Source organism: Pristiophorus japonicus, chromosome 17, assembly GCF_044704955.1.
Source record: "Pristiophorus japonicus isolate sPriJap1 chromosome 17, sPriJap1.hap1, whole genome shotgun sequence".
Taxonomy (NCBI): Eukaryota; Metazoa; Chordata; class Chondrichthyes; family Pristiophoridae; genus Pristiophorus; species Pristiophorus japonicus.
The window spans coordinates 44,854,302-44,869,334 of record NC_091993.1 but is presented as its reverse complement, the minus strand read 5'-3'; the positions used below and the strand labels follow the sequence as shown (position 1 = coordinate 44,869,334).

The 15,033-nt window shown below is 47.5% G+C and overlaps 1 protein-coding gene across 3 annotated transcripts in view; it reads right to left on the bottom strand.

The window, feature by feature from the left end:
- Window positions 1–15,033, bottom strand: part of mthfs (5,10-methenyltetrahydrofolate synthetase (5-formyltetrahydrofolate cyclo-ligase)) — a 149,227-nt gene that overhangs the window by 84,020 nt on the left and 50,174 nt on the right. The gene's annotated exons all lie outside the window — the stretch shown is intronic.

Genomic DNA, 15,033 nt, shown 5'->3' with positions numbered 1-15,033 from the left:
GGAAGGAGGGCGTTAGAGAAGCATCGACATGGATTATGGTTTCGGCAGTGGAGGGGGACAGATACGGGCTGGTGATGTTGGAGAGGGAAAGAAATTGTTGGTGGGGGAGGAAGGTGAATGTGGAGTTGATCGACATGCATCGCTGGGCTAAACTGGAGGTGGCAGCAGGCGAGGGAGACCAAGGCCTCAGATTTGTGCGTTTCCAGTAGCTGAAAAGGATAACTTTGGTTATCTTTCTTGCTCTCCGGGGCTGGATACAAGAGCTTGTAAGTAATCCCTGTTCCACTATTGGCCTCCGAATACTCAGTTGCCATCTCTCTCTCTCTTGTCCCCTCTTTTATCAGTAGAACTGCAGTCAGTGCAACTCTGAACGTTCCTCTCGCGACCCTCCCAAACTGCAGATACAGCATTCCATATGTTTCTCATCCATGCTCCATCCTCGCTGCACTTAAATCAAGATTCACAACATCTCATACTCTAACTCTTTCTTCCCCACTACTACACGACCGTGTAACTCCTTACCTGCCTCGGCCTTGCCTTCTTGCAATAATAGTCAGGGTTTCAAAACTCAAATTTAGAATCAGTGACAGCAAAACTGCCCACAACTGGAGAGCATCTTCCTCCAAGTTGGGACAAGAGCAGAAACCAGACAACCCAAGTGTTGGCAGCTGGTGATAAATCCTACATCGCAGTCACTCACTACACTTTCAAACCCCCCCTCCCTGTCCCCCCCACTTTGAAGTGGCCTTCTGCACACTCGGCAGCGATGTGGATTAAATCACAGAAAGCAGTCACAGAAGACATTTTTTACATTTCTATAATAGTGAAAGAGCTACAATATCTTACATAAAATGTATAAAATAGAGATTCTTGTGAGCCGAAACAACATCTGATCAGCCTTAAGTAAGACTAAAGGTTAGTCATGGGATATGATATAGATTCACAGCAAAACCCACTACGGCTCAGATGAATAATTCCTGATTGGGCATGTGATTGGTAGTTTTAAGGTTGGGTACAGACTCAGATGATCAAATAGTCCTGAGTGACTCCACAATGCCGAAGGTCAACATCAAAACATTTGCCCTCTCTGCCTGGCCCTGGCATCAGTACCCCTCAGTAACACAATCTTTGTCCCAAACAAATTGCTCGCAAAGAAGATTTATTTCACAGAATCGTACAGCATAGAAGGAAGCCATTCGGCCCAACAAGCCTGTGCAAGCGCTTTCAAAGAGATATCCAATTAGTCCCACTGTCAGCCGAGTCAGAAGGTTGTGGGCTCAAGTCATACTCCTGAGACTTAAGCACATAATCTAGGCTGTCACTCCAGTGTCGTACATAGGGAGTACAGCACTGTCAGAGGTGTCTTTCAGATGAGATGTTGAACCGAGCCCCTGTCTGCTCTCTCAGGTGGACGTAAAAGATCCCACGGCATAATTGGAAGAAGAGCAGGGGAGTTATCCTCGGTGGCCTTGCCAATATTTATCCATCAAGCAACATCACTAAAATAAATGATCTAGTCATCATCAAGTTGCTGCTTGTGGGAGCTTGCTATGCGCAAATTGGCTGCTGCATTTCCTACATTACAACAGTAACTACACTTTACAAGTACTTCATTGGCTTCATTCAGCGGCGAGAGATTGTAGAGGGATGTGATCGGGCCCAGGAGGGGCCCGAGTTCAGGGCCTAGAAGAGGCGAAGGCCCAGGGGCAGCACGGGCCAGTCCACACTGTAATATGTGTGCGCACTAGGCCCGTGCAGCAGAGCTGATCTCCGGTCGTCTTGGTTAATCCGTGCCACTGGACCAAGACCTAGCTCTTTCAAGCCCGTGTGGTGGCTGGCGTGCAACGGCCACCACATTAAAAAAATCCATGCACAGGCATAGAAACATAGAAAATAGGTGCAGGAGTAGGCCATTCGGCCCTTCGAGCCTGCACCACCATTCAATATGATCATGGCTGATCATGCAACTTCAGTACCCCATTCCTTCTTTCTCTCCATACCCCTTGACCCCTTTAGCCGGAAGGACCACATCTATCTCCCTTTTGAATATATCTAATGAACAACTTTCTGTGGTAGAGAATTCCACAGGTTCACAATTCTCTGAGTGAAGAAGTTTCTCCTCATCTCGGTCCTAAATGGCTTATCCCTTATCCTTACTGTAACCCCTGGTTCTGGACTTTCCCAACATCGGGAACATTCTTCCTGCATCTAACCTGTCCAATCCCGTCAAAATTTTATATGTTTCTATGAGATCCCCTCTCATTCTTCTAAATTCCAGTGAATATAAGCCATCGCCCACACTTCAAGATTTAGTTCGGACGTGAAATTTTGGGTCCTTCATTGAAACACCTGTGAACTCTTTGACGTGGAAGCAAGTCATCCTCGACTCGAGGGACTGTCTATGATGATGATGATGACTTCATTGGCTGTAAAGTGCTTTGGGATGTCCTGAAGCCGTGAGCGGTGCTGTATAAATACAAGTTATTTCTTTCTATCCCCTGCTCGCTGCCTGTGCCCCCATTTGTGAAGTGACTTGGAGCATTTGCAGTGTTACAAGCAACAACTAAATGCCCTGGAATTTCCTCGGAGATGCGACTGAAGCTGCGGCAGTTACAGCGACAGAGCAGGAACCGATCCGAGGAAACTCCCCGCCACCGAGTGAAACCGGGATTCATTCACCTGTGAAAATACCAAAATTCTGCGTCTCCCTGGTGTTCGACAGGTTTTATACCCATAAAATTAAATGTTCGAATTGGTTCCAGGTTCCTGAAGATTACATTGTGTTCTTGGGCATGCAGTAAAGGTCCTTTGAGGGACTGATTGACGGGAGTGTAGTACCTCATTGGGCATTAATGTCTCTCATTGCCAATTGCTCTTTATGTCAATATTCTGGTGTAAAGTGCAGTGCCCATTCTGCCAAAGGAACAGTGATCCACCAACTCCAGCATCAATTTGCTAACATTTGTAATGTACTGCCATCTGCTGGGGAACGAATCATTTCCAGTGGACTGATCTAATGAATTCAAAGTAATCATGAGGAGGCAAAATAAACTTCAACAAATACATATTTAATAATTATTTGTAAAGTTATCAACTGTGAAGGAGAGTGTGCCCCAAGGGGGGTTTGGGGGTCTCGAGCCCCGAGGGGAATTTGAGGGTCTCGAGCCCCGAGGGGGGGTTTGGGGGTCTTGAGCCCCGAGGGGGATTTGAGGGTCTCGAGCCCCGTAGGGGATTTGGGGGTTTCGAGCCCCAAGGGGGGGGTTTGGGGGTGTTGAGCCCCGAGGGGAATTTGAGGGTCTCGAGCCCCAAGGGGGGGGGTTTGGGGGTCTCAAGCCCCGAGGGGGATTTGAGGGTCTCGAGCCCCGAGGGGGGGTTTGGGAGTCTCGAGCCCCGAGGCAGATTTGAGGGTCTAGAGCCCCGTAGGGGATTTGGGGGTTCGATGAACACCTTCATCGGAACGGAGGTGAAATGGGATGGAAACGTCCCGCGTGCTTGAATCTCCTCAATACACTCAGCAGGCTCACGGATGGCTTTAGCTACAAGCTGGACGTTACGCCAGGACACTCGGGCAGCCAACGCCTCGGGTGATACCCACCCTATTCTGCCGCCAAGCGCCGAGTCCCTGACTCTGGTAACCTTCTCAGCCAGGGCACTCCCCTCTGCTCGCCGCATAGTTGGGGACTGCGGGTCTGTGTCATTGTTGCCTCAGTCTGGAGAGAGCTTCTGCCGGAAGCAGCTAAAACCCAGACCTCCATCCCAGTTAAAAGCAGGCAGCCGGAGCGGAGATCCCTGCGTTTGAGGGCGAAGAGCATCCTGCCGTAATTCAGACCGTGCATTTAGCGGGGATAAAACTCGGCAGCGTACCACCGCGATCCTCAACGTACAGGTATTCCTGCACAAATGCCCCCTCACCCCCCACAGAACAGCCTGGGTCAACCAAGAGGGCCACGGTCTCAGGTGGAGGAGCTCGCTTCCCTTCCTTTCGGGGCTGCGTCCCCTCTGCTTCCAGAGAGCAGTGCCTCCTCTCCCTCATAGGGTATGGAGGAACCTCCATTTATCCAGAGATCCCATCCTCCACACTCCCTCTCACCGGCTCCGCTAGTCACCACAGGGTGCGCAGCTGATGCTGAAGCAGCCCCACCAGTCCAGACGCTACGTGATTGACCCCCTGTTTGTTCCTTCACACCCCGCCCCCACCCGCCACCCACACTCCCACCACCACCCCCTCTCCTCAGCATGGCCAGTACCGGAAATAAACTGGGCCATCGAATAGAAAGACTTCCATTAATACAGCACCTTTCACCCTTTCACAACCTCAGGACATCCCAAAACATTTTACAGCTAATTAAGTACTTTTGGAAGTGTAGTCAGTGTTGTAATGTAGGAATCGCAGCAGATAATTTTCACGCAGCCAGCTCCCGCAAATAGAAGTGACAACGACCAGGTAATCTGTTTTAGTAATGTTGCTTAAGGAATAAATAGTGGGCACCCTTCTTCGAATGCCATAGGACTTTTACATCCACCGGAGGGGACAGACGTCTCATGCGAAAGACAGCACCTCTGACAGTGCAGCACTCCCTTAGATTGATCGGGTCCATGAGCAAAATGTGGGTGAGCACCTTGGGAATAGTGACCACAATATGATAAGTTTAAGGTCCAACTGGAAAGGGAAAGAATCAGTATAAAAATAATAGATTGGATTCGGGCAGATTTTCAGACGATGAGGAGTGAGATTGTGCGAGTGAGATGGTGGAGGAATGCCGAGGGAGATGTAAGAGGAATTTGTCGAGACCGGAGACATGTTATTTCAGGGCTCCACACAATGTGGATATGAGCTGGAGAATGGGGAATTGACCTGGCCAATATAGTACACATTTTGTTTTTTTAAAAAGGAGACAGAACTAATCCGGGTAATTACAGGTCAGCCAGTTAAACATCTGTGCCAGGGATAATTTTAGAGTCTTTAATTAAGAATGAAGCTACCAGTGGTGTCGAAATTTGCAGATGATACCAAAATAGAAGCCACAAAGGGATATTGATGAGACTTGCAAATGGGCTAAAAGTGGCAGGCGGGATTCACTGTTACCAAGTGCGAGGTGCTGAATTTTGGTCGAAGAAAATAACAGCAGTAATTAGGCTGCGGATGGGAGCAGGCTCGGTGTGGTGGGAGAGCAGAGCGATTTGGGGGAAAAGGGTCACAGGACATTCAAGGCAGCAACTCCGAATTCCATTAGCTGTTTTACAGTCTTATCAACCCAAGTTTTATCAGAAGGTATAGAATATAAGAACCAAGAGGTCAGGATGAGCCATTTAAAACCTGAGAGAGCTCAGTTAGAGTACTGTGTGCAGTAATGGGCTCTGGATGGATAGTGAGGCTTTAGAGAGGGTACAGTACAGATTCACTAGGGTGCGGCCTGGTATGAGAAAATACAAAAGACTTCAAAAAATTAGGGGGGGGGGGGTTAAAAACAATGCAGATTAAAGGGTGATGTGATACAAGTGTTTATAATTATATAAGTATGGGACAGGGAAGAGAGAAGCAGACTGTTTCTCGTCGTTGAGGGCTTAAGAATGAAGGGCCATAGATACTGAGGGGCTGTAGATAATGAGGGGCCATAGATACTGAGGGCAGAGAGCTGTGAGGCTGTGGGATTCACTCCAAGGGTCAGTGGTTGAGGCAGAAACTATGTCAGGATTAGACTGGATAGGTGGACGAATGAAAAGACCTAGAAGGGAGATGTGAACAGGGCGGTTACACGTGACTAGGACTATTTGCTTGTGTGGAGAATAAATGTCAAAATGAATTGGTTGGGCTGTATAGCCTGTTTCCGTCTTGTAACTTCTATATATTTCTATGAAGATGTTTTCAGTCTATTTCTAAAGCACCTTGTAAAATTATCCTTTGAATTAAGTAACTTGCAAGCTGGCAATTTTAGACAGAATTTAATGTTAAGATGCTCCGTGAATACTTAGTAGCAGGCAAGGTATTAGGTGGCAAGACATGCGGCACTGAGAGACAGACAAACACACAGGGTAGGCAAAAAAGGACATTCCGCAGACTGGGAGGGTAGGTTGAGTGATGCCCCATGGGGGTCTGTGTTGTGCTGCTCTTTATTTATAATTCTACATCAATAATCTGGACTGAAGAATTAAGGGAACAATACTGAAATTTTCTGACAAATTGAAATTGTGATGAGGATTGTGAAAGCCTCATTCAACGTGGATAAATGTGAAATAATAGATTTAGGAAATAAGACCAGAGAAAGGAAATACATTTTAAAAGATAAGAATTTAAAAGCAGAAGAGGGCCTTGGTGTGCAGATAAACGGGCTGTTTAAGGTAACGACGCAAGTAGATAAGGCCATAGGAACGGAAAATTAAATGGTTGGTTTTCATTCCAAAGCATAGAACATCCAAAAGCAAAGGGGACAATTCTGAATCTGTACAAGACTTTGGTTCAGCATTATTTAGCGTATACAATTTTGAGCACCTCGTTACAGAAAAGTCCTCCCCTTAAACTTCCACCCCGCGAGTGGAGGTCGGCCCGGATCGCAACCCGCGAAGCTGGCACTGACATCGCTTGCGGCAGCCTCGTGTGGCTCTGGCAGAAAGGGGTCACCGCTCATGGCGGTGACATCATTGCTAGTTACGCAGCGGCCCGGGCTGCTACCGAGGTGCTCAAAATTGTATACTTTCCTCTTCATTATCAACCACGCAGCCAATTTTAGTCTCGTCTGCAAACTTCTTAATTATACTCCCTATATTCAAATCTAAATCATTGATATATACCACAAAAAGCAAAGGACCCAGTACTGAGCCCTGCAGAACCCCACTGGAAACATCCTTCCAGTCACAAAAACATCCAGCAATCATTACCCTTTGCTTCCTACCTCCAAGCCAATTTTGAATCCAACTTGCCACTTTGCCCTGTATCCCATGGGCTTTAACCTTCATAACCAGTGTACCATATGGGACCTTATCAAAACCTTGCTAAAGTCCATAAAGACGACATCGTACGCACTACCCTCATTGACCCTCTTGGTTACCTCGTCAAAAAATTCAATCAGGTTAGTCAAATACGATCTTCCCTTAACAAATCCATGCTGACTGTCCCTAATTAATCCTTGCTTTTCCAAATGTAGATTTATCCTGTCTTTCAGGACTTTTTCCAATAATTTTCCCACCACTGAGGTTAGGCTGAGAGGACTGTAATTACTCGGCCTATCCCTTTCTCCTTTCTTAAACAAGGGTACTACATTAGCAGTCCTCCAATCCTCCGGCACCATGTCCAGATCCAAAGAGGACTGGAAAATGATGGTCAAGGCCTCTGCTATTTCCTCTTTTACTTTGCTCAACAGCCTGGGATGCATATCATCCGGACCTGGGGACTTATCTACTTTCAAAGCTACTAAACCCCTTAATACATCCTCTCTCACTGTATTTATTTCATCCAGAATATCACACTCCTCCTCGCTAACAGTATCTGCATTGGCCCTTTCCTTTGTGAAAACAGATGCAAAGTATTCGTTAAGAACCCTACCAACATCTTCTGCCTCCACACAAAGATTACCCTCATGCTCACCAACAGGCCCTACCCTTTCTTTAGTTATCCTATTACTCTTAATATATTTATAGAACATCTTAGGGTTTTCATTAATTTTACCGGCCAAGAATTTCTCGTACTCGCTCTTAAATTCCTAATATCCTTTTTAATTTTGCCTCTTAACTTTCTCTATTCCTCTAAAGATCTATTGTATTTAGCTGTTGTTTATGATATAAGCGTCCCTTTTTTTCTTAATCCTCCCCTGTAACTTCCTAGACATCCAGGGGGCTCTAGAATTATTTTTCCCAGCCTTTTTCTTTAAGGGCACATGTTTGGCCTGAGCCTTCCGGATCTCCTCCTTCCGAAACTGATTTACCCACAAGTTGCTGTTTCCAGTCCACTATGGCCAAATCACTCCTTAACTTAGCAAAATTAGCTTTTCCCCAATTCAGAACTTTTATTTCAGGCCTATCCTTGTCCTTATCCATAACCAACTTGAATCTGACTGAATTATGGTCAATGGCACCCAAGTGCTCTCCCACTAATACCCCTTCAACCTGCCCAGCTTCATTCCCCAAAACTAAATCCAAGACCGCCCCCTCTCATGTTGGGCTTGTTATATACTGACTAAAAAAGTTCTCCTGATTGCATTTCAAGAATTCCACACCCTCTATACCCTTCACACTAAATTTGTCCCAATCAATATTTGGATAGTTAAAATCCCCTACTATTACTACCCTATGGTTTTTGGACTTCACAGCAATTTTCCTACATATTTGCTCCTCTATCTCCCTCCCACACGCCCAGCTGTGTGATCGCCCCTTTTTATTTTTCAATTCGACCCAGATGGCCTCATTTGACGATCCCTCTAACATATCATCCGTCCTCACTGCTGTAATAGTTTCCTTAATCAGCACTGCGACTCCCCCTCTTTTTACCCCCCTATCTTGTCTAAAAATCCTGTAGCCAGGAATATTGATCTGCCAAACCTGCCCCTCTTTCAGCCATGTTTCTGTAACGGCTATTGTTATGTATTCAACCCTTTGTAACCTGCATTACACTACCACCAGAGGGCCTACTTGTTGGAGTCCCATGGGATCCCAGCATCCCTTGGGACTACGGTATATAATCAGACCACCCACGAGGTACCTGCACTCTGGAGTCTTATTAAAGGAGCTAAGGTCACACTTGCTCATTGTACACAGTACTCAGTTTCATCCTTTATTACAAATGTATCAAATGGCGATGAGGTAACGAACAACCGCGCGAAAATGTCAAAGAACAGTTGGTATCCTGGAGAAGTTCTCAGAAGGGGACGATTGGAAGGCCGTCGTGGAGAGACTCGACCAATACTTTGTGGCCAACGAGCTGGAAGGGGCCGAGAACTGTGCCAAACGAAGGGCGATCCTCCTAACTGTCTATGGGCAACATGAAGAATCTCCGAGCTCTGGCAAAACCAACAGCTAAATCCTATGAAGAATTGTGTACGCTGGTCCAGGAACACCTAAATCCTAAGGAAAGCATTTTGATGGCGAGATATTGGTTCTACACGTTGTCAACGATTGGAGGGCCAGGAAGTGGCGAGCTATGTCGCCGAACTAAGGTGCCTCGCAGGACATTGCGAATTTGAGGGATTCCTAGAACAAATGTTTAGAGACTTTTTTGTACTGGGCATTGGCCATGAGGTAATTCTTCGCAAACTGTTAACTGTTGAAACTCCGAATCTAAACAAAGCCATAATGATAGCCCAGACATTTATGTCCACCAGCGACAACACCAAACAGATTTCGCAGAGTAAAGAAGTTTCGGCCAGTACTGTGCACAAAGTAACGTTGTTTTCGAGCATGAATATACATGCCGGCTGCTGCTGCCCGACCTCAGATAACCCAGAGTCCACCATCAATTGTTAATGCGAGGCAGTTAACACCTTGTTGAAGCTGTGGAGGTGATCATCGGCCCCATCAATGCCGCTTCAAGCACTATGCGTGCAACGGTTGCAGAAAAATGGGATAACTCCAGTGAATGTGCAGGTGAGCTGCAAACCCTGCAAACCACCACGTTGCAGAGGAAGATCGATCCACGTGGATCAGGCTAAATTGGAGACTCGTACCGAGGAGGCAGAAGTATTCGGGGTACACACATTCACCACGAAATGTCCACCAATAATGTTGAAAGTTGAACTGAATGGAATTCCAGTATCTATGGAACTGGACACGGGTGCGAGTCAGTCCATAATGAGTAAAAAGACCTTTGACAGGCTGTGGGGCAAAAAGGCACACAGGCCCAAGCTCAGCCCCATTCACACCAAACTAAGGACTTGCACCAAGGAACTAATCCCTGTAATTGGCAGTGCAGAAGTCAAAGTCTCCTATGATGGAGCAGTACACGAACTCCCGCTGTGGATTGTGCCAGGGGCTGGCCCCACATTGTTTGGCAAAGGCTGGTTGGGAAAATCTGCTGGAATTGGGACGACATCCGAGCGCTTTCGTCCGTCGACGATGCCTCAAGTGCCCAGGTTCTGAGCAGGTTTCCATCGCTGTTCGAGCCAGGTATTGGAAGCTTCTCGGGGGCGAAAGTGCAGATCCATTTGGTTTCCGGTACGCGACCCATCCACCACAAGGCACGGGCGGTACCATATATGATGCGTGAGAAAGTGGAAATTGAGCTGGACAGGCTGCAGTGAGAAGGCATCATTGCACCGATGGAATTCAATGAGTGGGCTAGTCCGATTGTCCTGCACTCAAAGAGGACGGCACGGTCAGAATTTATGGGGACTATGAAGTAACGATTAACCATTTTTCGCGACAGGACCAGTACCCGCTACCCAAGACAGATGACCTATTTGCGACCCTGGCTGGAGGGAAGACATTCACGAAGCTGGACCTGACCTCGGCCTACATGACGCAGGAGCTGGAGGAGTCTTTGAAAGGCCTCACCTGCATCAACACGCACAAAGGTCTGTTTATCTACAACAGGTGCCCGTTCGGGATTCGGTCGGTCGCAGCGATCTTCCAACGGAACATGGAGAGCCTGTAAAGTCGGTTCCTTGCACAGTGGTCTTCCAGGACGACATACTGGTTACAGGTCGGGTCACCATTGAGCACTTTAAGAATCTGGAAGAGGTTCTTAGTCGGTTGTATCACGTGGGGCTCAGGTTGAAACGTTCGAAGTGTGTTTTCCTGGCGCAGGAGGTCGAGTTCTTGGGAAGAAGAATTGCAGCAGACAGCATCAGGCCCACTGACGCCAAGACGGAGGCCATCAAGAACGCGCCGCGACCACTGAACGTGATGGAGCTGCGGTCGTTCCTGGGACTCCTTAACTATTTCGGTAATTTCCGACCTGGGTTAAGTACCCTGCTAGAACCCCTACATGCGCTACTGCACAAGGGAGACAACTGGGTATGGGGTGATTCACAAGAGGCTGCCTTTAAGAAAGCCAGAAACCTGTTGTGTTCAAATAAACTGCTTGTCCTGTATAACCCTTGTAAACGTTTAGTGATGGCTTGCGATGTGTCGTCATACGGGGTCGGGTGTGTGTTACAACAGGCTAACAAATCGGGAATTTTGCAACCGGTCACTTATTCTTCCAGGAGTTTGTCCAAGGACGAAAGGGCCGACAGCATGATTGAAAAAGAGGCTCTGGCATGCGTTTACGGGGTAAAGAAAATGCACCAGTACTTATTTGGCCTCAAATTTGAGCTTGAAACTGACCACAAGCCGCTCATATCGCTGTTCTCTGAGAGCAAAGGGACTAACACTAATGCCTCTGCCCGCATCCAAAGATGGGCGCTCATGCTGTCGGCATACAACTATGTAATGCGCCACAGACCGGGCACAGAGAACTGCGCAGATGCTCTCAGTCGGCTGCCATTGCCCACCACCGGGGCGGAAATGGCATAGCCAGTGGCCTTGCTCATGGTAATGGATGCAGTCGAAAACGAAAAGTCCCCCATTACGGCCCGCCAGATCAGGACCTGGATCAGCCAGGATCCTTTACTATCCTTGGTAAAAAATCTGTGTCCTCCATGGGAGCTGGTCCAGCGTCCCAGCGGAGATGCAGGAGGCAATTAAGCCGTTCCACAGGCGCAAAGACAAAACGTTCCTGCAGGCGGCTGTCTGTTGTGGGGCAATCGCGTGGTCTTGCCTAAGAAAGGCAGAGATACGTTCATTTGTGAACTGCACAGCATCCACCCAGGCATTGTAATGATGAAAGCCATAGCCAGATCCCACGTATGGCATCGACGCAGATTTAGAGTCATGCGTGCGCCAGTGCAACACTTGCTCTCAGCTGAGCAATGTACCCAGAGAGGCACCGCTATGTTTGTGGTCGTGGCCCTCCAAACCGTGGTCGAGGATCCACGTAGACTATGCGGGCCCATTTCTAGGCAAAATGTTCTTGGTTATCGTGGACACTTACTCAAAATGGATTGAATGTGCAATAATGTCTGTTAGCACGTCCACGGCCACTATTGAAAGCCTACGAGACATGTTTGCCACGCACGGCCTGCCTGATGTCCTAGTCAGTAACAATAGGCCGTGTTTCACCAGTGCTGAATTCAAGGAAGTCATGACCCGCAATGGGATCAAGCACGTCACAACTGCCCCGTTCAAGCCCGCATCCAATGGCCAGGCAGAACGGGAAGTTCAGACCATCAAGCAAAGCTTGAAACGCGTGTCGGAAGGCTCCCTGCAGACCTGGCTATCCCGAGTACTGTTCAGCTACCGCACAATACCCCACTCACTCACCAGGATTCCCCCAGCCGAACTGCTCATGAAAAGGGCGCTCAAAACAAGGCTCTCTCTTGTCCACCCTGATCTCCATGATTACGTGGAGGGCAGGCGGCATCAACAAAGTGTGTACCATGACCAGGCAAATTTGTCACACGATATTGAGGTCAATGATCCTGTGTTTGTACTCAATTATGGTCCCAAATGGCTCACTGGCATGGTCGTAGCCAAAGAGGGGAGTAGGATGTTTCAGGTCAAATTGGCCAAAGGACTAATGTGCAGAAAACATTTGGACCAAATCAAATTGCAGTTCACCAACAGCTACCAACAACCCGAAGAAAACACCACCAACTTTGACCCTCCAACACACACACAAATGGCAACTGACATCATGGTTGACCATGAAACCGAACTCATCATCCCCAGCCGCCCGGCAAGGCCGGCTGTCCAACAGCCCAGTGAAAAACTGACCAACTCATCCACATCCGCATCTGTACCGAGACGATCGACAAGGGAGCGTAAAGTCCCAGATCGTCTCACCTTGTAAATAAGTGTACTGTTGACTTCATGGGGGAGTGATGTTGTGTATTTAACCCCTTGTAATCTGTATTACACTACCACCAGAGGGCCTACTTGTTGGAGTCCCAAGAGATCCCAGCATCCCTTCGGAGCATGGGATACAAGCAGACTACTCACGAGGTACCTGCAATCTGGAGTCTTATTAAAGGAGCTAAGGTCACACTTGCTCATCGTACACAGTACTCAGTTCTCAGTTTCATCCTTTATTACGAACGTATCAGCTATAATGTCAAACTCCCAAGTGTCGACCTGTGTTCTTAGCTCATCTGCCTTATTCGCTATACTTCTTGTATTAAAGTATATACCAGCACAGGAAGACCTCCTTGCTTACTACTTACTAAGCCCTGTTTCCTCTGTATTACAGATTCACTTTCTAGATTCTTGCTATCCAATTTCTGCTTTACTTCCTTCACTTTTGAATTTGTTCTCAGGTCCCGGCGCTGTTGAGGCATAACCCATCCGGTTTGTACAGGTCCCATCTCCCCCAGAAGCGGTCCCAATGCCTCAAGAATTTAAAGCCCTCCCTCCTAAACCAACTTTCCAGCCACATTTTCTGCCCCTTGGTGTTCCTTAGCTCCACCCAAATTGATTCTACATCTTGATTTTCTGAGCCAATATCCTTTCTCACTGATTTCATCCTTTAGTAACAACGCCACACCAGTCCCTTTTCCTTTTTGCCTGTCCTTCCTAAATATCGAATATCCTTGGATATTCAGTTCCCAACCCTGGTCGCCCTGCAACCATGTTTCCGTAATTGCAACTATATCGTATCCGTTTATATCTGTTTGTGCTGTTAATTCGTCTACCTTATTACAGATGCTTCGTGCATTCAGATACAATGCTTTTAGATTTGTATTTTTAACATTATTAGACATCTTAACATTATTTTGTACTATAGCCCTATTTGTCTTATCGCTATTTTCTCTTACCTGGATTGTTAGTGCACTATTTTGTTTGTACGCTGTGTCCCTTCCTGACATTATCTGGTTATCCTTATCACAATCACTTTCCTCCATTGCTTCCTTTTCTTTTCTCTTTAGCATTCTAGATTTCTCTCCACTGGGACCCCCCACCCCCCCACCCCTCCCCCCACCCCCGTTATTTAAAGCCCTGTCTACCTCCTTATTCGGTTTGCTAGAACTCTGGTCCCAGCATAGTTCAGGTGTAGTCCGTCCCCACAGAACAGCTCTCTCTTTCCCGAGTATTGGTGCCAGTGCCCCACGAAGCGAAACCCACTTCTCCCACACCAACCTCTGAGCCACGCATTCATCTCCCTGATTCTATTGACCCTATGCCAATTTGCTCGTGGCTCAGGTAATAATGCAGAGATTACTACCTTTGTGGTTCTGCTTTTCAATTTAGTCCCTAGCTGCTCAAACTCTCTCAGCAGAACCTCTTTCTTAGTCCTACTTATGTCATTGGTACCTACATATTCCACGACAACTGGATCCTCCCCCTCCCGTTCCAAGTTCCGCTCCAGCCCGGAGATGTCCTTTCTCCTGGCACCGGGTAGGCAACACAGCCTTCGGACCCAAGCTCTCGGCTGCAGAGAAAGCTATCTATCCCCCCAACTATACTGTCCCCTACTACAACCAGCTGCCTCTTTACTCCCCCCACTTGAATGGCTTTCTGCACCACGGTGTCTTGGTCAATCTGCTCGTCCACCCTGCAGTCTGCACACTTGTCTACAAGGGTTGCAGGAACCTCAAATCTATTGGACAAGTGCAGGACTGAGGCTCCTGCAATACTACCTCCTGGATCCCCTTACCTGCTTCACTGGCAGTCACACCCTCCTGTCCCTGACCTCGTGGCAATTCTAAAGTATTTAATCTAGAGGGTGTGGCTGCCTCCTGGAGCAAAAGGTCCAGGTAACTTTCTCCCTGATGTCTCGCAATGTCTGCAGCCCGGACTCCAGCTCCTCAACTCGGAGACAAAGTTCATCGAGCCGCAGACACTTACCGCAGATGTAGTCGCCCTGGACCAAAACGTCCAGATAATTGCAGCAACAACACATCTCCTAGTTTCACATTATTTTATTTAATGAATTAGTTTAGTGTTAATTAAAGTGTTTACCTTATATACTGTACATTGGGATGTTTTAAGCTTTTCGACTGACTATGAAAAGGAGCATCCATGGAAATATGTGGCCTGGAATCTTGAGCAAGCCTCGATTGATTCCGATGG